Source organism: Pristiophorus japonicus, chromosome 8, assembly GCF_044704955.1.
Source record: "Pristiophorus japonicus isolate sPriJap1 chromosome 8, sPriJap1.hap1, whole genome shotgun sequence".
NCBI classification, from domain to species: Eukaryota; Metazoa; Chordata; class Chondrichthyes; family Pristiophoridae; genus Pristiophorus; species Pristiophorus japonicus.
Genome location: NC_091984.1, coordinates 68217660 through 68245572, shown reverse-complemented (window position 1 = coordinate 68245572; position 27913 = coordinate 68217660). Strand labels below are relative to the sequence as shown.

The 27913-nt window shown below is 46.1% G+C and overlaps 1 protein-coding gene across 4 annotated transcripts in view; it reads right to left on the bottom strand.

Annotated features, from left to right (window-relative positions):
- The window catches only part of agbl4 (AGBL carboxypeptidase 4), a 1656729-nt gene that overhangs the window by 530636 nt on the left and 1098180 nt on the right, over positions 1 to 27913 (bottom strand). The window lies entirely within an intron of this gene.

The following is a 27913-nucleotide window of genomic DNA, read 5'->3' as shown; positions in this document are numbered from 1 at the left end:
GCATCGCTTTTTCTGTTTTCTCCTCCCTCTGCAAACAGCTTGTCCCATTGCTGCTTCTGCTCCATCTACATGTGATGCTGCAGCCCAAGCAGGACTGGGAGCAAGTGGTGTTCTCGGAGGCCTTCCTTAAAGAGGCAAAGCCTTGCAAATGTCCAGCAGCACTCCCTGCGCACTTTAACAACTTTTTAAATGTAATGCACCAGGTCATTCTGCAAGGCCATCTGCAATGCCTCCATTGAAAATCAGCAGTCTTCCAATAGCCATGCTGCAGCCACTGGAGTAGTACTGCGTAACATGACTAGGATAGGCAATGGCTCACACAAAACAGTCACTAATAGAATGCGCAAGGGTGATTAGTTGATTTTTTTATGTAATATTGGATGCATATGTGGATAAAGTTGGTTTGGAAAGTTTGCTTTGTGCTGGCTTTAAAATGTCAAGGAACCAGTCCAAAAACAAAAATCTAATCTTACTTTAAAGCTGTGTGTGTCCTTTTAAGTGCTGCTGTACTGCTGTAAAGCATGTTCTTCTGTGCGTAGTTTGGAGAGAACGGTATTAAGAGCGGTGACGTCTTAAATCACAGATCGTGCATCAATTCAGGTGTTGGATGCTGATTGATGTCACAATCTGGATCATTTAAATATATGCAGCGAACGCTGACAACCTGCCCAAAATGGTGGCCATCACGTTCCACAGCGGAAGCGGGCGGAAGTGAGGCTGCTGCCATTTTTTTCTTCCAAATTGGCCTTAACAGCCATCACTGAAGGTTCCAATTTCACAATCATTGAATTTAATAAAGATCTGGATGTATTACCAAAGCTGTGAAAGAACTGAATGGTGCAGAGATGTATTCTGCCCATTGGCATAGGTAAAGCTGCCATTGGCCAATATATCAGGCATTGGAAGCACACAACTTTCAGCAGGTTGTGGCTCGACAACAATCTATTCAACTGTCTAGGTATGGTGGAAGAATAATGCATAAGGAGGCTCAGATTCACCAGTATTTGAAGTGTGCTAATTGCACCATAAAGGCTGACAGAGACAGTCAATTAGATGCAATGCATTACTAGTAGCAAAAATGGTTATGACCGATATAAATTTTTATGCCACATGGGAGATCTGCCATTTTTACTTTCCTGGCTTTTGCACAACTTGGAGTAAAATTTCTGCTTGGGTCTCCTGATTGCCCACCCAAAACCCTGGAGTTTCTGTGGGGTTTCTGCTGATCTTCGGCCAAGTTACGGTGGGAGATCAGGAGACTTTCCATGGAAAATATACTATTTTCTGAATGATGAAAGAATGACAGATTGAAAGACATATTAAAAGTCATACATTTTATTATATTGTTCAGTGCTGCCTGTATAAGTGTCCTATGGTTTGCCTCTCATTCTTCTCCTATGTATCATGGACTTCCCTGTGTTGATTGTGGACGACACTATTATGTTTTCCAGCAGTTGAGGAAGAAGCACTGGTTGATGGCTGCATAGCTAACTGTCAAGCTGCAGAGAATACAGAGGCCCACTTCCTGTAGTTGCTACAAACTGATGGATCTGTTTCAGTGTCAATTATAACCTTTGTTCGAGTACAAATTGACTCATTGGCCAAGAAAAGTGATTACGTGGCACCAGTTTACAGGCGTAAAATGGGCACAGAAGCATCCAAAAAGGGCAGCCGGCATGTGTGCACACATTCACAGCTGAAAGTGCGCCACTCGCCATGAATAAAATTTAAAAAACACAGTCTAAACCCTAAAATTCAAACTTACCTGAATGATGTGTGTGTCCCATTAAGCGCTAGTGTCAAAGTTCGCATTGGTGACGTTAAGCCAGTTTTGCATGCCGATTGACGTCATCATGCCGCCAGTATTCTTCCAGGACAAAGGGGGAGAGCAATCTAGTGGCTGCCGTGGGACCCACCACTAGCTGACGAAGAGCAGCCACTCCCATTTTATCGTCATTTCCTGGCACTAGGGAGTGAAAGTAAGGAGATGAATTTCTAGCCTTTGGTCTCCTTATCTGAGGAAGGACATATTTGCCTTAGAGGCGGTACAACATTCACGCCAGACAAATGCCAGGCAATGATCATCTCCAAAAAGAGAGTGTCAACCACCTCACCATGACATTTGATTGCATTACCATCGCCAAATTCCTCACCATCAAAATTCTGATGGTCACCATTAACCAGAAACTTCACTGGACCAGCCACATTACTACTGTGGCTACAAGAGCAGATCAGAGGCTGAGTATTCTGCGGCGAGTGATACACCTTCTGATTTTCTAAAGTCTTTCCACCATCTACACGCAAGAAGATTGACACCATTCAGGACAAAGCAGCCTACTTGATTGGCACCTCATTCACGCCTTAAACATTCACTTCCTCCATCATCTGTGTCTGCAGTGTACCATCTACAAGATGAACTGCAGCAACTTACTAAGGTTACTTCAACAGCACCTCCCAAACCCGCGACCTCTAGCACCTAGAAGGCCAAGGGTAGCAGCAGCATAGGAACACCACCACCTACAAGTTCCCCTCCAAGTCACATACCATCCTGACTTGGAAATACATTGCCGTTCCTTCATTGTCGCTGGGTTAAAATCCTGGTACTCCCTACCTAAGAGCACTATGAGAGTACCTTCACCGCATGGGCTGCAGCAGTTCAAGATGGTGGCTTACCACCACCTTCTCAAGGGCTATGAGGGATGGGCAATAAATCTTTGCCAGGGATGCCCACATCCCACGAATTAATTTTTTTTAAATTCCAAAATGAACTAAGTCAATATACTCTTTCCAAACACTGTGGCCCTTATATTTATAGCTTAATAGACTGGCCAGCTGCCGAGCAGGAAAGCCAGTGGTAGAAAGCCGCAGCCGGGTGGCAATCAAAAATGATCAGGGCTTGATAGGGGTGTCTCAGAGCATGGCATTCAGGAGGGAGGCAATCGGTGGCATGGTGGGTTGGGGGGGAGGGGTGATGAAACAATGCAATCAGGAGGGAGGGAGTCATATACTGGTGCATGATGGGAAGCGGGGAATGAAACATGGCAATCAGGAGGAAGGAAGGTAAAGATTGGGGCATGGTGGAGGGGAGGGGGTTGGGAGATGAAGCATGGTAATTGGAAGGGAGGGAGGGTGGTAAAGGTCGGGGTATGTTGGGGCCATTTCTGCCTCTTTTAATTGCTTGGCCACCTCTTCTGATACTGCAGCGATTATCCTGCTACAGCACTACTGGGATTTCATGGTCAGGTAATGTTAGGCTCCAAACTTGGTGGTGGGAATTCCACTGGATCCTGCTATGCATGTTAGTTGAACCCCGATATATGAGACTGGATCCAGAGATCCACTGGTATTGAAGAGGCAGTTGGCCAACCTTCATAAGAACACATAAGAAATAGGAGAAGGAGTAGGCCATTCAGCCCTTCGAGCTGATAGGATCATGGCTGATCTTCTTACCTCAACTCCACTTTTATGCAGTTTCCCATATCCCTTGATTCCCTTAGTATCCAAAAATCTATTGATCTCTGTCTTGAATATATTCAATGACTGAGCATCCACAGCCATCTGGTATAGATAATTCCAAAGATTCACTACCCTTTGAGTGAAAAAATTTCTTCTCATCTCAGTCCTAAATGGTCAACCCCTTATTCTGAGATTATGACCCCTAGTTCTAGACTCCCCAGCCAGGGAAACATCCTCCCAGTATCTATCCTGTCAAGTTCCTTAAGAATGTTATACAATTCAATGACATCATCTCTCATTCTTCTAAACGCTAAGGAATATAGGTTTAGTCTACTCAATCACTTCTCATAAGACAATCCTCCACCCCAGGAATCAGTCTAGTGAACCTTCATTGCATTCTTTCTAAGGCAAATATATCCTTCCTTAGGTAAGGAGACCAAAACTGTACACAGCACTCCTGTGATCTCACCAAGGCCCTATATAATTGCAGTCAGACTTATTTAGTCTTATACTCCAATTCTTTTGTTGTAAAGGCTAACATACCATTTGTTTTCTGAATTGTTTGCTGTATCTGCATGTTAACTTTCCATAATTTGGATGCAAGGAAAACCCAGGTCCCTCTGAATTCCAACATTTCCCAATCACTCATCATTTAAAAAATATTCTGCTTTTCCATTTTCCAAAATGGATAACTTCACATTTCTCCACCTTATATTCCATCTGCCATGCTCTTGCCCACTCACTTAATCGGTCCATATCCCTTTGCAGACTCTTTGTGCATTCCTCACAATTTACTTTCCCACTTAGCTTTATATCATCAGCAAACATTACACTCAGTGCCCTCATCTAAATCATTGATATAAATTGTAAATAGCTGAGGCCCAAGCACTGATCCTTGCGGTACCTCACTAATTACAGCATAGGATCTTATCCGACTTAGCACCATGATCTGTGGAGTGAAAACATTCAGATGATATAGAACTAACAGAGGATTATTAACTCATGAATAATATTAAAGTTATTTTATTCGCAAGAGTAAGAATCTTATCAATTAAAATGTGTGTGTTTGCTGTGTTGCAATAGTTTGAGCCCAATTTGAATTGTATTAATGTTACAGTGTACAATGATTACTCTTTTCTGTCTTTTTGGAGTAATGTTTTCGACATTTGTTTCCTTGACAGAGATGCAGTGATGTAAAGCACTCACAGTCAGTTACTTTTCATGTGTCAGTAAGTGCTAAAGATAACGGACATATTATGAGATGCTGACTACTGCTGAGACTATTTTTAAAAATGTCTCTTGGCACTAAGATAGCAGAAAAACGACAAGCAATGCGCCTGTTTCCTGAACAAGTAATAAAGCTGACAAAACTTCAGGGAGTGACACCTGAGGGATCGCAAAGTCATGGATAAGTGCAACACTATCACAAGAAATTAGAGATCACTGTTACTTTATCCTTTGGCAACTATGATGCATTATGGGAATTCATTTCTATCACGTAATTTTTAACAGACGTGATGGCATCTTCATCATACGGTAATTAGCCAAAAGAAAAGGACAAAAGCAAGTTGACGTCTGGAAACAGATCACTGATCCCCCAGTCTCCTAGAAGGAGAAGAACACGGGCTGGATTTTCGGCTCGTTTGTGCCTCTGTTTGTGCCCTGGAGGAGCAATAAATGGTGTTTCTAGGCATAACACCGGGCGTCAAGCTTTTACCACCCAGCCGGCAAATTGGTCTCATGGTTTGCGGTGGCGCAAAGACTTACCACACCGCCCTCTAGTTTCACTGAGATCATAACGTCAATCGTCGTGCAACGATCTGCTATCGACCCGGATGAAAAATGCGTCCTCATTTAATGCCCACCCCAGGAAACGTTTGAAAAACTAGGCATTCCCAGGGTGCAGTAGGCGGTATTTGATATGTCCTTACTATACAGCACAAATGCACATGAGGCCCATGCTTGAGAGAAGATCACTCTGTGACCAGCAACTTTTATTCCAGCACTGAAGTGCTGAAAGTGGGTGGAGCTTCCGCTTTTATACTTGAAAGACCAGGTTAGGAGCGTCTCCCACAAGTTCACCACCTAGTGGTCAATGTTCTCACAGTGTACAACTAGTCAGTTTATACATGGATTACAATGACAGTTAAATACATGACAGTATTGGCAGCGTATTTAAATGGAGGGAGGAGGATCCTATATCACAGGTCACATTGACGACAATAGTTGTGCATATCACGCTGCGTGAAGCTCTGACTTGCAAACTTCACTTTTATCTGCCATTACAGTACCCTTACAACTTCAGTCAGAGAATTTAATGGGAGCATTACTAGTTCAACAGCATCTCATGCTCCATGCTATTGCCAGGTGGCATTAAGCTAGAAGAAAGGCTCTTGGCCATGTCGGCCCATGGATGAGGAGAGGCTGAAGGTGCCTGGGGAGGAGGGCTTACTCCCCACAGGTTTACAGGCACCAACGCTCATAGTTCCAGCTCTCTGAGGAGCAGTGTGTGACAAGGCTGCGATTCCAAAAGGAAGTGCTGAAAGAGATATGCCATCTCCGACAGGTAGACCAATGCCTGGATCGCTCTGGAGGCAGCCTTCAATACTCCCCTCAACAGGTATCCGAATTCATTGTGGGGTACTGCATGTGCACAACTTAGCCATCATGAGGGGCCGGGCATTGCCAGTGGGGATTGCAGGCCCACCTCAGGAGGATGAGGATGATGAAGAGGAGCCTAGTGAGGCCCCCATTGGATAACCACACCATCCACGCGGAGGCAGCGTGGACATGCTGCCGGACCAAGAGTCGCCTGTCGCTAGCTCATAATGGATCGGTTCTCCTAAATGGAGGAAACTGAGGAATTGAGTTAATACTGGACATGCTGGAGCCTAAATTCAGCCTCCCGATAAGACCTGTAATCGCCTAAAAGCGGTGGCCACGCGGCAGTGTCGAATGGCCGCTGATTTTTTGTGGAATGGCCGCAGCTCGCGAAATTCGCCTCAGTGGTTTTTCCGGCGGTCCTCATTCTGCCCTGCTGCTGCTGAAGCCTCCTAAGTGCATCATCAAAGCGCGCACCACCGATCTCCCGCCCCGAAGCAAAATTTACCTGATAAAATCTTGCCACCGCTGTTCGGTGCCCCCGACAGTTTTTTCTGTCAGTGCACTATGCTTGCAATGTGTGCAAAATGGTGGTGCGGCCGCCGTTAAAAGGGAGGGCGCACTGTCGTGGCCGCCATCTTTTTTTTTGTCAGCCGACTGCCAGGTTGGCCGACAATTATGCAGCAGGGTTCGACCGGGCTGCCAATAGGCAGCCTGGCACCCCCTCTTGGGTACCAGCTGCTGGCCCAGCCAAAACCTTCCCTGGTGGCCCAGTGGACTTAAGTGAAAAAGATGCATTGTTTGCAATGCCCCCTCCCTTTAAGGGAAGGGGAGAGATGTGATGATGTAATTAGCGCTAGGCTGATGACTGACAGCTCCGGACAGCCCACCTGCCCCCACTTCCGTCGCTCTTATGATGCACACACCGCTCCCGTCCCCACTTCTGCCCCCATTATGGCCGACTTCTGCCCCGCTGGATAAAAAAGACAAACTGCTCAATTTCATGCATGAGGCTACTGCATCCACCGCGGCGGTGAAAAATGCTCAACCATGGTTAATGCGCCCCGTTTCCGGTGGGGGTGAATTTTGGCTCCGCTATGTGCCCCCATAAAGACACATCTCCGGTGAACGTTGAAATGATACACAAGACACCAATGGCAAAGGATGAATTATAAATTTTATTGCAACAAAGTAACAAAAACTTCCCCCACCAAAATAAAACCATGCAATATGTTGCATGGCACTGAGAAACAATGAAGTTCCTTAAGTCGACAAAACTTTTTTAACGCTGCAATTTTAGGCTGGGGTGTAAAAACTTCCTTGTGTAACGACTGATGCTGCGCCCCCAATCATGGAACCTTATTTTTTGACGAATTTTGTAGACGAGGGCACAAACTTTTCCATGCGGTATCAGGACCGCCCCACCGCCATTACCGCCCCAAAATCTCAAAAGCCAAAGATCCAGCCCCACATGTTTTCAGCTACGATGGAGCAAAATCAATGAACCACTACTTACCACTTGATTGATAATACCATTGTTTTCATTGCACATTTAATGACGCTTCACTTTATAGATTCTCTAGGATGTTGATAGCCAATATAAGAATACTTATAAGAAAATGAATGGCAGACAATTTTTTCCTCTAATGTTATCTTGAAATAATTTTCTGCCTGACACTATTCCACCAAATTACTGAAATGTCACTACAGATCTGAACCTATCTATCTACACATATATCCTAGGTGCACTAGGCACAATGGTTAGCTTTGAGTTCTATCTAGCCATCAGAATGATTTCACATTAGGCTTTGTTAGCTTTCAAACACCAATACTACATTGCCAGGATGCATTACAGCTTTTGCAATTTTAATAATGTTTTGATTGCTGAGAATTGTATTATTTGCACTTTTTGATAAATTATTCATTATAAAACAGGACTATATTATTCAGACATAGCTCAAAAAAATCACAGCAAGAAATTTGCAAACATGGGTATTTTTTTTAAATGCATGCGCCACATTTGAATTCAAAGCAGCATCTGGTTATTTAAAGGCTGCCACGGCTGGTACTTCAGTAAACGCATTTCCCCATGCTCAGTTAGCACTCGCTGCATTACCATTTAGATAAAAGCTGACGGAATAAATGCTCTGAGTATGAAAAAAAATCTACTTTTTGATTAAAAATGTGACAACCTGAGGCACAGAATTTACCATAAAATTAATAAATAAAACCATTTCTGTAATCTATAATTAAAAGCCAAATTTAATATGTTCAGAAAGATATAGAGCCTGACAAATAAGCTATCTGGTCTCAGATTACTCCAAACCTCAGCAACAGAAGTTAATTTATTTCCTATTAGTTAACTTTTAAACACCAATTTCTTTTGCTAAGAAAATGATTTTTCTAAACTCATCTTTGTGATCAATATCTCTCACTGTCCAGTTAATGCTACCTTGAACAAAGCTTTGAAATATTTTTATGGAAGTGATGACATGTTACAGTAAATTCATATTTAAATGTCAAACACCTGAAAACTAATAATTTGGCAATCAAGCGATAAAAGTTCTAAGTGCACGTGGGGCTATTTCATAACAACAGGCACCACAGCCCCGATATTAACAGGAAGGGGATGAGGGAGAGGGGGAGCCTGGTAGCATGGGAAGAATCCGGCAATGCCGGAGTCGTGGAGGCCCTGCCAATCTTAACAGCAGGGCATTATTAAATAACATTCAGCAGAATCCCGCCCGACATATGGCCAAATTTACAGCCTGGCAGCGGGTGAGAGCATAAACAAGTGGAAGGAGACTGCAGCAGTCAATGGAGACTGAAGACCCAGCGCCGCAGAGGGGGGGCGGGAGCCAGGACATCGGAGCCGTGATTGGGACTGGGGTGGAGAAAGCCAGGACATCGGGACCGTGATTGGGACTGGGGTGGAGAAAGCCAGGACATCGGGGCCGTGATCGAGGTTGGTGATGGCCAAAGGCTTACTTGCAAGGCCTAGGGGGAGGATTACTGGCCCACAAGGAGTGCTAAAAGGAGTTGATCTCCGGGGCTTACCGTGGCCATTTGGCACCTCCCGCCTCAGATCAGCTGCTGGGCAGCCAACAGCGCAAGCCGTCTCCCTGATTTACTGTTAAATTTAATGCCAATGATGGCCTGATATGTGTTTGTAAAAATTTAAACAGGCAGCAATGGGGTCAGGGTGCTCAAATATCTACTGTCCTTATGGTGTCGGGAAGGGGGAGGAGGGTTAAAAATTAGGACCTTTTTTAAACTTTACTACTCAAACATTAAGATAGTTCAACTGTCTTCTTTCAAACAACACCTTCACAATTGAAATCTTTCATTCCTCTACACTAATAAGCTGCTTCCGTGCCCTATTACAGAACCAACCAAACAAATTCATTAAAACAAGCAATAGTAAACTTATGTTGTCCAGATAATATGCTCTTGGTGTACTAAAATGAACCTGTCTTATATTATAGATTTGAAATGAATGGAGGTCAACGGTTCTTTTTTCAACATAAAAGTTAAGGTAGGCTGTGGTTTGTATGAAATGTAATAGGAACCTGAAAATAAATAAGGGAGAATAAATATGCCTCCCAGGGAAGGTGACATTTACTAAGCTTCTGGCATTTTCAGCTATTTTATCAACCTTAATTAGAAGAGATAACCCGTGGCCCTCATGGGATAAAATATGCAATGTATGGACTGAAATTTGTTCTTCTGGTCACCTTGACTAAACAGCCATCTGTCTATTCCAGCACATTTCTGTTAGAACAAAGATGTTTCTAATTTAATAAATCATATCCAGCTAGATTAGGCAGCATTCTGCCCACTGACAACTGGCAACATAAGCAAATAGAAGCTGCACCTGAAGCAAACAACTGTGATGACTCTACAAAATACCCATCATAGTTAAAATTAGGACATAAAGGTGTAGAAATTTCCCTCCGCCCAATGGCTTTTACTGCAGCTGCAGTTCAAGTCACCGCTTGAGTGACATTCGGCTTTGTTTTTTTTCTCTCTGATCCGGAACGCGATTGTAATGGGGATGGTGACTGAACCTGAGGGGCAGAAACGCAGCGGTTACAGCAACTGAGGGGCGGAAGTCGGAGGGGGGGGGGTGCGGAGTGACCGCCGCGATGACATCATCACAGCGCCACGTCATCACGGCTCTGCCCTTCACTTAAAGGGGAGAGCCTCTGCGATTATAAAACTTTGGTCAATTGGGCCACCAAGGAGGGTTTCAGCCGGACCTGCGGCCTTGCACCCAAGAGGCGGCCCAGCCAAACCCAGGGGCATATTTGTCGGGCTGATATGACAGTCGGCCGACAAAAAAAACCATGGCGGCTGCGGCAGTGCGCCCTCCCCTTTAAGGGAAGCCGCACCGCCGCTGCAGATGGCCACAGCCTCACTGGACCACCGGAAAAAAACTTGTTTTGGCACCGCTGGGCAGGCCGAAGATTTTCAGAGGGGAATGTTGCCGTCGGGGGGAGGGGATTAGATCGGCAGAGTGCACAGTAATGACGCGCTTAAGATGGATCAGCAGCAGTGGACCAGTGTGGGGGGATCAGGGCACTGCCAGGAAAACTCGGGAGGGTAATTGGACCATTAGCGGCCATTCCACCAAAAGTCGGCGGACACTCCACTCCGCAGCGTGACCGCCGATTTGTCGATGGTAATAGGCCTTAAGGAGAGGGGCAATTTTGGCCCCAAACTATCCATATTTATAATCTAGATACAACAATCTGGTTTAAACAACCATTTTGCCTCCAATCCAAAGATGACCATACACAGATGCCAGCAACTTCACCTCCTCCTAGTTTCAGTTATTACTTTGCTTGCATGTGTGACAAGCAAAGAAATAAAACAGAAAGCCAGTTGCAAGCATCAGCCATATCAGTGATATCAGTGCAACTGCTGACAACAACACGCTGTCTCTGCAATGACTTATAAAACTCATAAAGCTGCCTCTTTGTAAAATAAATGCAATTTATAGCTGCTGTATTCCTAAATCTTTACATTTCACTAATTTTCCTTTTAAAAATCCTCCTCGCATATTCCATACATTATGATTGTTCCAGCTGCTATTTGAAAATTTAAATACCTCAAATATTTTGGGGGAGGAATTGTGCTACTTTGCGCCTCCCATTAGTACCCCCGGGGCGCAAATGAGTTTGCCACTGGGCGCGGCGCTCTGAACGACTCCCGCTAAATTTGGCAGGAGTTTAACGGCGGTGCTATGATGTTGTGCCCAAGTCTCCTGCGGCTGGAGATCGTGATGTCATCACCATGCACTTAGCCCCATTGGAGCCCCGGCCCCTAAATTGGGTTTCGCCCCCTGCAGCTGCGTCGGGCAATAACAGCGACAGCTTCCAGGGACGTGTATCGGGCGGCCAGTGCTACCTGGGCGAAAATTAAAAGGGAGGTGGCCGACTGCTGAAAGAAAACCTCACCTCTTCGTTGCCACTCCAGATGTGGTTTCTTCGCGGGGTTGGGGCCGCGATCGCTCAGCCTGGCACTCTGCTTGAATACAGGGCTGATCGCTCAGCTACCCCGCTCCCCAGTGGTCCAGTTAGGTGTCTTCTTCTTTGGCAGAGTATGCAGCATGGGCTAAGTGCGTAGCTCTGCTGAGGGGTGCATCCCATTACCACCCCAGATCGTATTTATCGAGAGGAGTGAGACTCATGCTCCTGGCGCAAAGTCTCATACCTCCCGAGTGTTACCGCCCCCAAATGGAGCGATACTGAATCTCAAGGGGCTAGACTTTCCACTTGGTGGCGAAGGCCGAAAAAAATGGGCCTTGTTCCAGCGATGCGGGACGTATCGCCCGTGCTGATCGCCGGCTCAAGGCCCATTTTTATTTTGAGATTTTCCACTCGGCCTTAGCCCAGCGATGTCAAATGGACGATGTGATTTCTCGGCAATCTCACGATCGCCCAAAGAAAACGGAAGTGAATGAAAAAAAAGCTTTCCTAGCAACGCATTACTGCGCATGTGCAGGTTGATTTATTTTTCAGGTTGATGCACCTTCCCCCGTTTTGAGAGGTCAAGGGTCTTCACACATGCTCAGAAGCTCTGTGGGTCTGGGAGAGAGAGAGAGTGAGAGAGAGGAGAAAGGAAGCAGGTTATCTTAAGCTACTGAAAAAACAGATAAATTTAAAGAATGGAGGGAGCTGAGGAAAGAGAAGGGCCAAACCCTTCAGTGAAGAGGCAAATGAGGCCCTAGTGAATAGTGTAAGCGCGAGGTGGGAGGATCTGACACGGGGTGGGCATGGGAAACCTCCACCCCGTGTATATTGGAGGATTTGGGCAGAGATTGCCGACATGGTCACGTCGCATCTAATGAAGCCCGTACACCGGACCACTGCCGGAAAAGATGGAACAGTCTACTGGCGGCTGCAAGAGTGAGTTGAAATTTAAATTTGAAATCATCCATATTTATTATTTAATGTATGGAAAATCTAATTAGAATCTGCAATGTTATATTGTAATCTTTAAGCATGACTAAGTAACTAAATGCGGATTAAATTATGATTACATTTATACACCGCAACATAAATTTGAATGTTACAGTATGAAATAGCTTCCTATGCAATGTATTGCAAACTTGAAATTGAACTTATAAATCTGTCAGTCCTCAATGTTTATTGCCAAATCCAACTGCTTATGCCGTGCAATGTTACCTTATCTATTACAGAAGAAGATTTCCATCAACCAGCGGGAGCAACGCAGGACGGGCGGGAGCTGTGCCATGCTGCAGTCGCTCAATGCCTACGAGGAGCTTGCAGTGGCCTTGGTGGGGCCAGAAAGCCGTTCGGTCACAACCTGTGGTGTGGCCAAACCCACCCTAGAACCACGTGAGTAATGGGAACTGTGCATTGTGCAATGTGTGAATCAATAGTAAATATTTGTTACGCGGGTAATCCTATGCAATGATACTTCAATGTCATATATAATTGAGTTATACTATTGAGATGTACTATTGATCTTCAAATGAGGTCATGTTAGGCCTGATGACCGCTTGTGCATATAGGCTAATAGGAATGTTTTGAGTTCTTAATTGAGATGAATTGATTTGCATTGTTAAATGTTGTTTATAACTCCCATTTGTCTTTCAAAGGTCAACAAGTACTGATGGAGTCAACGGACACATCCACTGACCAATCGGGAAACTCCCAGGAGAAAGAGCCATTGCAGACTCCTGCTGCGGCTGTGCGAGAACAGGAGGAGGAGGAGGAGGAGGAGGAGGAGGAAGAAGAACAGGAGATTTTTTTTGTTGGGGGGGAACAACCTGCGGCCATCTCTTTTGAGACAGATGAGGCACAGGGACCAAGCGGTGTACAGGTGGTGACGCCAAGATGCGTGACATTGCAGACGCCGACCCCACGGCGGTCCGGTCAGTGTGATATGCACTCGCCTGCCACGGAGGACCAGACGGAGAGCTTACTTTCCCTGTGCAGGGAGACGGTCGCAATTGGTCGCGACCTTATCCAGGGGTTCGCGGGTTTCTCAAACAATTGGAGCCAGTTCTCCACATTCTGGAGCGAGTTCTGCTCACGCTTCTCCAGCTGGTCTTCTGAGCAGTCACAGACTGCTCGGGAGACGTTGGAGGCGATCAGGGAGCAGTTAGCCGCAACAAATGCGTTGCTGACTGGACACGGCGCTGCACCCCAAGGTGTTGTGTCCGCTCGCAGCGAGACCCCAAGCACAGAAGCGAGTACAGAGGACACAGTTCCTCCTGACTCGGAAGTAGAGCCTGAGGCTTCTGCTTCCGCTCCGTTACCTCCACCACGGCAGGAAGTCTTGCCGTCCCACTCTGCACGATGTCTTCTTGTCGGTCTGCGAGACCAAAAAGGACGGATGAGGTGCGAACACGGGGTGGGACAGGATCTGGAGGGAAAAGTGACCGCAGGTAGCGGGGCGGTGGGGGGGGGGGGGGGAGTGCTTCTCAATAGTTCACTTGTTTTAAAATGTTCACTTGTTGTTATCACTTTATTATTCTCTTGTTATTGTTACTAAATTGGCCACTTGTATTCAATAGTTAAATGTTCACTTGTTATCATTACTTAACTGTTCACTTTCCATTCTTTCTGAAATGGTCACTTGTTATCATTACTGAAATGATCACTTGTTATCATGACTGAGATGGTCATTTGTTATGACTGAAATGGTCACTTGTTAGCATGACTTAAGTGGCCACTTGTTATCATGACTAAAATGGTCACTTGTTAGCATGACTTAAATGGTCACTTGTTATCATGACTAAAATGGTGACTTATTAGCATGACTTAAATAGTCACTTGTTATCATGACTAAAATGGTCACTTGTTAGCATGGCTTAAATGGTCACTTGTCATGACTGAAATGGTCACTTGTTATCATTATTTAAATGGCCACTTGTTCTTTAAAATGTTCAATTTCTTCTAACATTTTGGGGATTTTGAGGGAAGGGTGGGTTGGTGCGGTGGGTGTAGGGAGGGTGTTGTTCATTAGTTCTTAAAAAAAATTTTGTTTCTTATTAAAAAAAAATTCTACAACTTTTGTACCTTCTCTCTTACTTACATAAGTTTTACAACGTACAGTTTTTCATGCATATTTGTTTGTTTATTCTGTTTCCCCACGAAATGAAACTTTTGTTTAAACATAACTGTATTTGAATGTTTGAATATCAACAATAATAGTTCATGCAAAGCGTTCATTAATGAGCTGCTGACGCAAAAGCTTAGCGGCCGTGTAACTGTTGCTAGCTATTGGTCTTCAGGAAGGGTGTGGTGGTACCGGTGCTAGATCGCCATGCTGATTAAGCTCCCCTATGTCCTCGCCCGCGTCCTCTCCCGCCTGTTCCAACAATATCATTAAATAACTTCACTATGTAAAATCTATTTACTAAATAATTCCAATATATGAGATCTATTTAGCATAAATAAGTTGATAATACCTATTTATATTCCCTGTCCCAAATTTCTGAGTACAATTTGCTTCAATTTTACTCTCTAAATAACTCAGAACTAATTCTCCACCCTTCCTCAGAAGCCAAAAATGGCGTCCGTAGTGCCCATTTCCCTCTCTGAGGCCCTGAAAAAGCAACTATTTTTGAGCACTCTTTTGGGCCTTGCATCGGCCTAGCGAAGTGCATGCTAGGTGCCGAAACTTAGGATGGGCCTTGTGTGGGCGATCATTTGGGCGATCATCTTGGCGATCAAAGTGGAAACTTGGGGGGCCTATTTTTCTGGCGATGTTTTGGGCCTAGTTTCCACTTTTTGCTCAAAATGGGCGATAGAGGTCTGTTTTGGGCGATAGGTGGGCCTTAGATGGGCGATGTGAAGTGGAAAGTCTAGGACTTTGTTTTGGTATTCAATGAACTATAAGCACTGAAGTACCTGTCAGCTATACTGAACCACTATTTGCATGATTGTTAGATTGATAGATTTAAGCCAAATGACCTACCCTATATCATCATCATCATCATCATCATCATCCTGACCCATATAACCCTGACAAAGACTGGATCTATAGATGTGATATCACAATAATTGACAGAAATGTCAACATTTACAGTCTGTATCCTAAACATTTCTAATATATTATATAATACAATAAGAGAGTGTCTAACCCTTTCCCCTTAACATTCAATGGATTAACATCGCCAAATCCCCGACCATCGACATTCTGGGGGAGCCATCATTAACCAGAAACTTAACTGGACCAGCCACATAAATCATGTGGGAATTATCGCCGTGCGCGGCGACCCCTTAGTGCCGCCTCCTTTCTGCCCCGCGGTGGATTTTGCCCTGCGAGGCTGCCGCGAGCGGTGTCAGCACTAATCTCATGGGTTGCGAACCGGGCTGACATCTGCTCGCGGGACAGAAGTTAAAAGGGAAATCATGAGCACTCCACACCACCATCTTGGCGGTTTTGCCGACTCACCGGTCGGCCCAACTTCTTCGCCCCTTGCATGGTCCTGGCCGCCATTGTGCAGCCCGGCACTCCATTTTGGATGCTGGCTGCGGCCTTGGCACAATGCTGCCCTGGTGGCCTAGTGGAGGCCATCAGAGGCCATGCAGAGTGCACAACGGCCCTCCACTTTAAATAAAGGGGAGGGGCGTTGAACCGCATAAGCACCCCAGCATCACCTCGGGACCTGCCCTAAGAGCTTGTGAGATTGGAGCGGTGGTAACCGTAATTTCGCGGCCGGGGCGGAGCTTCCGCGCCGGGCGCAGGAAGTCCTGCCCCGAGCTAATTACCGCCCCCAATCGGGATGCTGGGGAATTTATGTCTTAAATACAAATATGTAGGGCCCAAAATTCCAAGATTTCTTTGGCGCAATTGTGGTGTAGTACTGGCACAGGGGACCAGAATTTGGGACATGAGTCATATATGCCAGGTTGCACCCAGTCTAAAATACACACTGGGGTTGATTTCGATAGAGGTTCTCCAGCTTGTCCACTGTAATTTTGATAGAAGAGCTGCAGAAATCCTAGGAAAACTGCAATTTTCTGAGATTTATGCAGTGCTTCCACCAAAGTTATGGCAAACAAGCAGGAGAATCGGCACAGAAACTCACCCCAATTAAATTCTGGTAGAATTGGCTGTGACAGAAGATCTGCCCACTCCCAAATGGTGAATATATCAAATGACATGATATTGATGACCAAAACTGCTGTCCCAGAAGTTCTACCATTTACATTAGAATTGCACCTGAATTAAGTTAATCTTGTAAAAAAATGTGGATTCAGCCTGGGCTCAGTGGTAGCACTTGCGCCTCCAAGTCAAAAGGCCAATCTCCACTCAAAAGACATAAACAACTGATACTTCAGACTGAGAGAGGGCTGCACTATTGGAAGTGCCATCTTTCAGATCAGACGTTAGACTGAGTCTGCCCACTCAGGTGGATGTAAAAGATCTTAACGGCAGATTGGAAGAAGTACAGAAGAGTTCTCACACTTTTCTGGCCACCCTCAACCAACATCACTAAAACAGATGTTCATGTCATTTATCTCATTTTTTGTGAAGTATTGCTGTGTGGAAATTGACTGTTCACTTTTCCTACGTTACACTTCAAAAGTATAGTCCCAACCACTTATAGTGGTGTGTTGGTGTTAACGTGTTTGGCCCACTATAAGCGTTGGACGGCATATCATCTTCTCCAGGGACTAAGACCTTCCTCACTAAGTGAGGACTGAGAGCAGCCAGGTAGCACTCTACCCTTGTTTGATTTAGCTTCTTTCCTTCATAGAAAGTGAGATTCTCTCCAAAGCCAGTGCATGCTGCCATGTTTGATTACATCCCTCTGGAACTGATCACTGTGTTCATCTCCAACATAGAGGAAAATGCTGCCTCCTACATCTACTGGCTAATAAGTGAAATCTACAACTCTGGCGACTATCAAGTCTAACTTAAAACCTGCTCAGACCTGAAAAAAGACACAGAACACAGGATTTAAATACAAATACAGTACAGGTGTGAAAAGCTCATTGAATTTCCCAGAATAATAGCCTGTTTAATGTGTTACAAGCAGCACTTTTATAATTGACTTCAGTGGAACCAGCAAATGGTTAGCGCAATGTACCTGATATAGGCGACTGCCTGTGATATGAGTGGTGGGGGCTGTACTTCATTGGCTGGGAAGTACTCTGGGATGTCATGAAAGAGCAAATTCATTCTTTCCCCATAAGTTATGTGCACGACTTTTCAAACCAGGAAGTAGTTGTGTTCGTAGGTTCAGATTGTCCACAAAATGTGTCTGAACATTTTAATCCTACCTGCCTGGTGGAAACCGGGCCAACTAGCAGGTAAAATTTGTTCAGAGACTCAGCAGGTTATAACGAAAACTGGTGGGGTGCTTTTTTAAATGTGCAGATTGGGTTCTGATAATGGCAACTGGGCCTGACTTCTATTTTAAATGGTGGCCTGAATGGGGATGTCATTGTGGCTATCCCACCAAACGAAGGTCGTGGGAGGACAAATCAAGACCAGAAAAGGCACAAAGAGGTATGTTTTGAAAACTGTTTTGAACTTTCCTCATGGGGTGAGGAGGAGCAGGATTGCTCCCCAACTTCCCAATCGCGTGACCCTCCAATAACCTCTTCCCCATGACTATTCTGTGTGCCGGGGCCCTTTCCTTTTCTCCCAGCCAGCGGCCTCCTACCACACGACATTCTAGGGGTTGGTAAGCCTTTGAGTTAAAATCAGGCCTATCAGCTTTGACTGAAGTGATCAGGAAAATCTTTTCTGTGCTGCACAGCTAGGACTTTACAAGTTGCCTTTCAGCAGTTTTATGCTGGAAAATCTTTTGCTTCCCTCCCTTTTATTGTGGAATTTTTACCTGGAGATTCACAAAAGGTATTCCCATATCTCTCCTTATAATGAAGTCAAAATGAGAACAGGAGGAAGAGGAATTTATAGAGGTACATAGGATAATATGATACTGAAGGTAAAGACCACCAACAAGGTAATAAAACTTCCACCAGAGTCTACAGATCATGCTGCTCTTTCAGAAGAGTTCTTGCTTAAGGAGGCATTAGTTCAATATTGCAAACTGATCTCCAAACACCCTCTCAAACAAAGACAACAATGAAAAAAACTTACTTCAGAACACTGGAATTCACATCACAAAATGGTTTTCTTTATTTACAGGACACTTCTTATTACCACTGTTCCTAGCCTCAGTGTCTGAGTAACTGAGAAGGATTCAGCACACTAGAGCACTACCTTTAGCAGGTAGTGGCACCATGAACATTGCATCCATTTCCCCTGACACAGAGGCCTCCACGATCACATTCCACTTTCGCCTCTGACTCCTCTGGTACTGTGCTGGTACTCAGTTCCGGCATCTCTCTCTACTGTTCTTAAACCCATCCTGGTGCTGCACCAAAGTAACATCTGGGGCCAGTGGTGCATGACTGTGCTGTGGTATCATGAGCCTTTTGGAACCAGGTTTGCTTCATCTTGGGCCTTTCAAGTCCTGGGTGGACTGTTCAGCAGGCTACGCCGCCACAGCAAGTGTGCAGGCTGCCTGATCCACTATTCTGACACCTACATGGAAGGATGCCTGAGGGGCAGGCTATGAAATGAGTTGTCATCAGGAGAGGAAGGCATCATGAAGGTAAATTTTAGCCATGTCATGTGTTGAATCCTGTATTTGAGTACCTACTGAACAGAAGTAGGGTAGATCTGAAGGTTTCTGTTAGATCCCACAGACTGGGGCTCTCAGAAGCCGCTTTCTAATGTGGTCACCAAATGGTCTGCCAACATCTATAGGCCAGTGCTGGAAACATCCAATTTGAATGAATTGAATGGTCTGGAGGCCTCTGTCAGGGGAAACGGATGCAATGTTCATGGTGCCACTACCTGCTAAAGGTAGTGCTCTAGTGTGCTGAATCCTTCTCAGTTACTCAGACACTGAGGATGGCAATAGGCTTCACCGTGACCCCTTCCATCTGTTTATGGTCCTCTGAGATGGTCCTCAGTGCCTCCATGAGTGTGTTGCTCTTCCAGCAAGTTTTTTTTCGAACAAGACCCTACAGAACAGATTCGATTGGCTTGGGATCTAGGGGATCACTTTTGCGGAGCCGTGGCTCCTCACTGTCACATTCCATTTTCACCTCTGATTCCTCTGGCACTGTGAGGGTAATGAATGATGGAGTGCCACACAGGAAAGGGTCGGAGGAGTAAGTAACTTACTTTGACTTCTCTGCTGAGGTCATTAAAATTCTTCCTACACTGGAAAAGAGTCCCAGGCTTGACTCTCCCTAGGATAAGCCCAAAGTTGCTGTTTGTGGCTCTCATGGCATTCTCCAAAAGGCCCAACAAGGCACCCATTACCACCTTTTTACAAACAGCGCCCCCAATTGCCTCATCCTCCTTTCTCGACGACCTTCCTGACCAGTGTGCCCGCTGGGTGCTATCATCCAAAAAACTCTTTCAGTGGTATTCATCCTACGCACCATTGTCATCTTGGACTATGTCAATGATCAACAATCACCACCATGCTCCACATTTCCCTCCAGAATGTCCGTTCACTCACAAACTTGCTATCTATAGCCTTATTGTGGATGATTGCATTGTTTTGACAGAAACTTGGTTACTGGGAGGTGACACCTTGGTCCTTAGGGAAGCCTCCCCACCCAGCTATACATTCCACTATCCACCATTCAAACCTCTATGGTGATGGTGTGGCCTTATCACCAAATTACACTGGTTTCTCCCCCAACTCCTGTGATACCTTCTCCTTCTTACAGTATTTTGCCTTGTTCCACGCCTCACACCTCCTTTAAAATTTTCATTGTTTACCTCACCTGGTGTTTTTCACCAAGACATCAGGGCTCAGTGCTGGGACCCCAGCTATTTACAATATACATTAATGATTTAGATGAAGGAATTGAGTGTAATATCTCTAAGTTTTCAGATGACACTAAGCTGGGTGGCAGTGTGAGCTGTGAGGAGGATGCGAAGAGACTGCAGAGTGACTTGGACAGATTAGGTGAGTGGGCAAACGCATGGCAGATGCAGTATACTGTGGATAAATGTGAGGTTATCCACTTTGGTGGCAAAAACACGAAGCAGAATATTATCTGAATGATAGCAGATTAGGAAAAGGGGAGGTGCAACGAGACCTGGGTGTCATGGTACATCAGTCATTGAAAGTTGACATGCAGGTATAGCAGGCGGTGAAGAAGGCAAATGGTATGTTGGCCTTCATAGCTAGGGGATTTGAGTATAGGAGCAGGGAGGACTTACTGCAGTTGTACAAGGCCTTAGTGAGGCCTCACCTGGAATATTGTGTTCAATTTTGGTCTCCTAATCTGAGGAAGGACATTCTTGCTATTGAGGGAGTGCAGCGAAGGTTCACCAGACTGATTCCCGGGATGGCAGAACTGACATATGAGGAGAGACTGGATCGACTGGGCCTGTAGTCACTGGAGTTTAGAAGGATGAGAGGGGATCTCATAGAAACATATAAAATTCTGATGGGACTGGACAGGTTAGATGCAGGAAGAATGTTCCCGATGTTGGTCAAGTCCAGAACCAGGAGACATAGTCTAAGGATAAGGGGTAAGCCATTTAGGACTGAGATGAGGAGAAACTTCTTCACTCAGAGAGTTGTTAACCTGTGGAATTCCCTACCGCAGAGAGTTGTTGATGCCAGTTCATTGGATATATTCAAAAGAGAGTTAGATATGGCCCTTACAGCTAAAGGGATCAAGGGGTATAGGGAGAAAGCAGGAAAGGGGTACTGAGGTGAACGATCAGCCATGATCTTATTGAATGGTGGTGCAGGCTCGAAGGGCCAAATGGCCTACTCCTGCACTTATTTTCTGTGTTTCTATGTTTCTATCCTTCCTCCTTTACAGTCCTTGGGGCAGAAATTGCCCCCCTCTTAAAGATCCATTACCTCTAAGAGGCGATAATGGGGCGGTAAGACCTTTCCGACTGGGGGAAGATAGATGGGCCGAATTGCCCCCTGGTTTCCATCTTGCCCATGTTCCCGCCCCATCCTTTCCACCCCACGAGGAAAATTGCCCCGCGGGAGCGGAGCCGCCGCCATTCGGTGCTCCGACAGCTTTTTCTGACGGGTAGCTGCCTGTGGCTGGGCGACGGGTCCGCCCTTAAAGGGAAGGGTGCACTGACATGGTTGCTATTTTATTTTAATTGTCGGACGACTCTGAAGTCGGCCCAACAATGGCGGCCGTGGGTTCGGCTGGGCCCTCAACAGGCAGCCCGCCACCCCCTCTGGAGTACCAGGCCACTGGCCCAGCCGAACCACTCCCTGGTGACCCAGTGGGTGCCACTAAAGTGGCTGCAGAGCTCGCAAGGGCCCTCCCCTTTAACTGAAGGCGAGGGACGCTGCTACACGTCAGCGCGATGCAGCTGCTGACACCGCCTGCCTTCCGCCCCGCTCCCAAAGCACTTCCGCTCCTCAGCCGCCCCAAACACCGCCCGGACAAATTCAAAAGTTTAAGGGGGTCAATATCCCGCTATTCTCCGCCCCGTGGATTAGGGCGGAGAATAATCATTTAATTCGAATTGTGTGCCCCCTCTACTTTTGCCTTTAGATTCTGTAAACAAAATAGTCTCCACCTTCACTGGGTTGGAAACATTTTTCTCCATTGAAGTGACATCTAAATAGGCATATGTGAAGTATGGGTTGCACAGTTGAGAGAAATGAGTGCCTGCCACTGAGCCAGCAAGGGATTTCAAAAGCCATAACTCTGTTTACTCATGCATGTGTGAATCCATAGTGCTTGCGCATGCGTGAATGTCAATAACTCCGTGGACACACAATAACATTTTGCAGTACCCCTATGGTCACTTGAAATAAGAATGCCTCAGGTTCAAAAATGTTGACTTGCAAGGGCTGAACTTGCCCACCGCCTAAAATGAAGCGTTTTTTAAAGTTTTTCTCCGCCGCATGGGTTGATGCTGTCGATATTCGGCACCTTGAAGTTTTTTTTGGCTCGGGGCGGAGGTTGTGGCCGCTGAGGTGCAGAAGTGCCTTTGCAGCAGGTCGGCTGCCGGACCAGTCATGATGATGTGCCACGTTGTGCTGACACGTAACAACGCCCTGCCCTTCAGTTAAAGGGGAAAGCTGCTGCGAGCTCTGCATATTTTTCACATAGGTTCACTGTGTCACCAGGGAGGGTTTCAACCGGGCCAGTGGTCTGGCACCCAAGAGGAGGTGCCAGGCTGCCTGCTGGCATCCCGGCCGAACCCGGGGGCATAACAGTTGGGCCTACCTGGCAGTCGGCCGACAATAAAAAATAAAATTACGTCACCGGCAGCGCCACCTCCCCTTTAAGGGCAGCCACGCCGCCGACCAACAAGAAGTGCACCAACAGAAAAAGCTGTTGGAGGCACCGACCGGCGGCGGCGCCACTCCCGCGGGGCAATTCCGCAAAAGTGATATCTCCCGCGGGCAATTTCGGGAAGGGGTCGTCACCGGTCGGTAAGGGGTCAACACGTGCACGCCACAGCGGGGACAAAGGGCGGAGCGGTCTCCTACACTGTTCAGACGCTGAAAAAGGGCAATGTTTAAAATGTCTGCCATTGACAAGACTGACAGGCAATGTGAAGCTCTGATGTTTGATGAAGGAAGTCATAATGAAGTGGCTTAAATGATAAGGACACTTTTTGCAGTGTGTCAATTTTACAGCATTATACATATGCAGCTCATTGCAGTGATACTAAACATTTGACAGAAACTAATGTGGCTCCATTTTTTTTTTAGAATAAGACCACAGCATCATTCTCAGAAATATAGGTCTCTCAACATGACATCTGAATTCGAAAAATGTTTCGAGTCATTGTAATGGAAGCAATTCATGTGCATTTAACAAGAGTGTAACAATCGTCTGAAGACAACAAGAATTTGTGAAGGTAAGGGGATACCTGAAAATTCTACTGACATGTCTCCAAAAATGTAACGGAATTGGTGGAAGTGGAGTTTACTTGCTTCTCATTTAAAAAAAGATAGCTGCACACTAATATTATACCCATTTTCCTCCCTTTCACGGACATATATATCCTTCAGTTGAGGTTATCAGGGGTAGAACCCAGTCCAAAGTCTCTGTCATGTATGTACATTCTGTTTGTGGCATCATTGTTGGAGGCCACTGAGCAGCACGCACATGGTGCTGCTCAGGTATAAAAGGCCAGCCATTTTGAGAGTCAGGCACTTTGGGCCCAAATAAAAGAGAGCCAAGGTTGTACCTTGCTTAGTTAAACAGTACTCAGTTTGAACCTTTATTGCATACGTAACATTTGGCGACGAGAATACAAGAATCTTTGTTTGCAAAATGAGCAAGATTGGATTTTTAGACCGATTCGTGGAGGGAGAAGATTGGGCAGACTTTGTGAGCCATTTGAACCAGTACGTCGTGGCCAACAAAATGAAGGGGGTCGACGAAGCAGATCGGAGCTGGGCCGTGTTCCTCACTGTGTGCGGGTTCAAAGATCTATGGTCTGATAAAGAATCTACTCATGCCTAGTGATCCAACAGAGAAAACATACGAGGAGTTGTGTACTTTGGTCCAGTAGTACCTCAAGCCAGATGATGGCATCATCATCTCGAGATACAGGTTTTATACACACGTACGATCGGAGGGCCAGAGCATGGCGGAATTCGTTGCCTACCTGAGACGTCTGGCGGGACCGTGCAAGTTCGGGACTGTGTTGGCAGACATGCTGCGGGACTTCTTTGTTATCGGTATCAACCATGAGGTGATCCTGTGCAAACTTCTGGCGGTGGATTTAAAAAGGGCCATTCAGATCGCTCAATCATGTATGATGATGGACAGGAGTCTAAAGCAAATAGCGGTGAAGAACCGAACCTCGGCAAGTACTGTAAATGCAATTGATTCGGCGTTCGGCAGAGTGGCACATGGCAGGGCCTATCCGGCTGCGTTTGCGAAACCTGTGGCTGCCCAAAGTCCAGCAGCGGGAATGTATCCGACTTCTCCATGTTCACGTTGTGGGGGAAATCATCGGCACCAGCAGTGCCGATTTAAGCAATATAGTTGCAAAGGCTGTTTGAGAGTGGGGCATCTCCAGTACAAGTGTCCGCAGATGAGCAAGCGAGCTGCGACACACCACGTGGAGGATGAGAGTCAGACTAGCGCGGATCCTGATACGCAATCCGAGATGCCAGAGGAGGAAGTGTATGGACTGTACTCCTTCATAACCAAGCGTAAACCAATTTTGACTAATGTGAAGTTTAACGGGATACCGGTATCGATGGAACTGGACACGGGGGTGAGTCAATTGATCATGAACAAGAGGACATTTTATAAGCTGTGGAATACTAAGACTGTGAGGCCCAGGTTGAGCCCTGTTAATGCCAAACTGCGCACGTACACCAAAGAACTGATAAAGGTGATTGGCAGTGCAAAAATTAATGTGTCATATAACAGTGCGGTTCACGAGTTCCCGCTGTGGATTGTTCCAGGCAATGGCCCAACGCTGCTCGGTGGGAGCTGGTTGGAGAAAATCAGATGCGACTGGAACGACATAAAGGTGTTGTCATCGGAGGAAGATACATGTGCCCAAGTATTGAGCAAGTTCCCCTTGCTGTTCGAACTGGGTATCGGCAACTTTACGGGAGCCAAGGTACAGATCCAAGTGGACTCAGATGCAAGACCTGTCCATCATAAAGCTCGGGCAGTGCCATATACGATGAGGGAGAAGGTTGAAATTGAACTGGACAGACTCCAGCATGAAGGGATCATATCACCGGTCGAATTTAATGAATGGGCCAGCCCCGTTGTTCCTGTGCTGAAAAGTGATGGCACAGTCAGAATCTGTGGCGACTACAAGGCTACAATCAACAGGGTTTCGAAATAAGACCAGTACCCATTACTGAAGGCTGATGACTTGATTGCGACGCTAGCCGGAGGGAAGTCATTCACAAAACTGGACTTGACGTCGACCTATATGACACAGGAGTTGGTCGAGACGTCGAAGAGACTTACGTGCCTTAACACGCAAAAAGGACGGTTTATTTACCACAGGTGCCCTTTCACAATTCGCTCAGCTGCAGCAATATTCCAGAGGAATATAGAAAGTCTACTGAAGTCCGTTCCCAGAACCGTCCTGTTCCAAGATGACATCCTGCTTACCAGTCGTGACTCCAAGGAACATCTGAACAAACTGGAAGAGGTTCTACTGCATTTGGATAGAGTGGGACTCAGACTGAAATGCTCGAAGTGCGTCTTCCTGGCACCGGAGGTCGAATTCCTCGGGAAGAAAATCACTGCTAATGGCATCAGACCTACTGACGTGAAAACCAAGGCCATCAAGAATGCACCCAAGCCGCAGAATGTGACACTTTGTTCCTGGGTCTACTCAACTACTTTGGTAACTTCGTACTGAAATTGAACACCTTACTAGAACCACTGCACATGCTATTGAGAAAAGACGACAACTGGGTGTGGGGCGCATAGCAAGACAGAGCTTTCGAGAAAGCCACCAAACTGCTTAGTATACGTTTAGTTTTGGCCTGTGACGCATCGTCATATTGAATTGGTTGCGTACTCCAGCAAGCCAATGAGTCGGGGAAACTTCAACTTGTCGTGTATGCATCCAAAAGTTTGTCTAAAGCGGAAAGAGCCGACAGCATGGTCAAAAAAGAAGCTTTAGCATGTGTGTACGGTGTTAAAAAGATGCATCAATACCTGAGGTTCTGAGGTTCGAATTAGAGATTGATCACAAGCCGCTCATTTAATTGTTTTCTGAGAGCAAAGGTATCAATACCAACGCTTCACCCTGCATCCAAAGGTGGATGCTGACATTATCTGTCTAAGATTATGTCATTCGTCACAGACCTGGCACTGATACTCGTGCTGATTCTTTGAGCTGGTTGCCGTTGCCCACACCGGTGGTGGAAACGCCACAACCAGCGGATCTAATGTTAATCATGGATGCTTTTGAGAGTGAAGGTACCCCTGTCACGGCTCAACAAGTTAAGACCTGGACCAGCCAGGACCCGATTTTATCGGTGGTAAAGGGTTGCATCCTCAAAGGGGATTGGTCTGCCAAACCTAAGCAAATGTGCGAGAAAGCCAAACTGTACATTCGTCGCAAGGACGAACTGTCTATTTAAGCAGATTGCATATTGTGGGGCAATCACGTAATGCCCAAGAAAGGGAGAGAGAAGTTCGTGCGTGAGTTACACAGCCCACATCCGGGTATAGTGATGATGAAGGCCATTGCCAGGTCTCGTGTATGGTGGCCAGGAATTGATTCTGAGCTGGAAGCATGTGTGCATCAGTGCAACATTTGAATGCAGCTCAGCAAAGCACCAGCGGAATCGCCCCTGAGTCTGTGGTCGTGGCCATCCAAACCTTGGTCCAAGATCCATGCCGATGTTGCATGTCCCTTCCTGGGCAAGATGTTTTTAGTGGTGGTGGATGCTTATTCAAAGTGGATAGAATGCATAATCATGCCATCCAGCACGCCCATAGCAACCATAGAGAATCTCAATGTCATGTTCGCGACACATGGTCTGCCTGACATAGTGGTGAGCAACAATGGGTCGTGCTTCACCAGTCAGGAGTTTCAGGAGTTTGTGATATTTAATGGCAAAAAACATGTAAGGTCAGCACCGTTCAAGCCTGCGTCTAATGGGCAAGCTGAACGTGCAGTACAAATTATCAAGAAAAGCTTGAGGAGAATAACCCAAGGGTCACTGCAGACCCGCTTGTCCTGCATACTGCTGAGTTACAGGACAAGACCCCACACACTCACAGGGGACTCGCCTGCTGAACTCATGATGAAAAGAGGTCTTAAGACCAAGCTATCTCTGGTACACCCGGATTTGAATAATCATGTTGAATACAGGCGTCAAAGTCGACAAGGGTATAACGATCACGCAACTGTGTCACGCGAGATTTCTGTTCATGATCCTGTATATGTGTTGAACTATGGTCAGGGTCCCAAATGGATCACTGGTACGGTCATGGCCAAGGCAGGCAACAGAGTATTTGTTATTAAGCTCAAGAATGGGCAAACTTGCAAGAAACACATGGATCAGACAAAGCTGAGGCACACAGACGAGCCAGAACAGTCGGACGAAGAAACCATCGATGACCAACCAACCTACCAGCAGTCTTCAGAGGACTCAAGGGCCATCAGTGAACCCAGAATTTCCATGACGGATCTGTTCAATAAAAATGGACTTGCAATTCCTGACATGGCTACTGCTACCCCCCCACAAGTCAGTTATCCAGCCATCAGCCACAACAGACCCCGCACACTCACCCAAGGCTGGAATCGAACTGAGACGGTCAACCCAGGAACGCAAAGCACCCGACCGTCTCAGCCTGTGAAAGACTGTGATAAGATCTCAGAGGGGGGT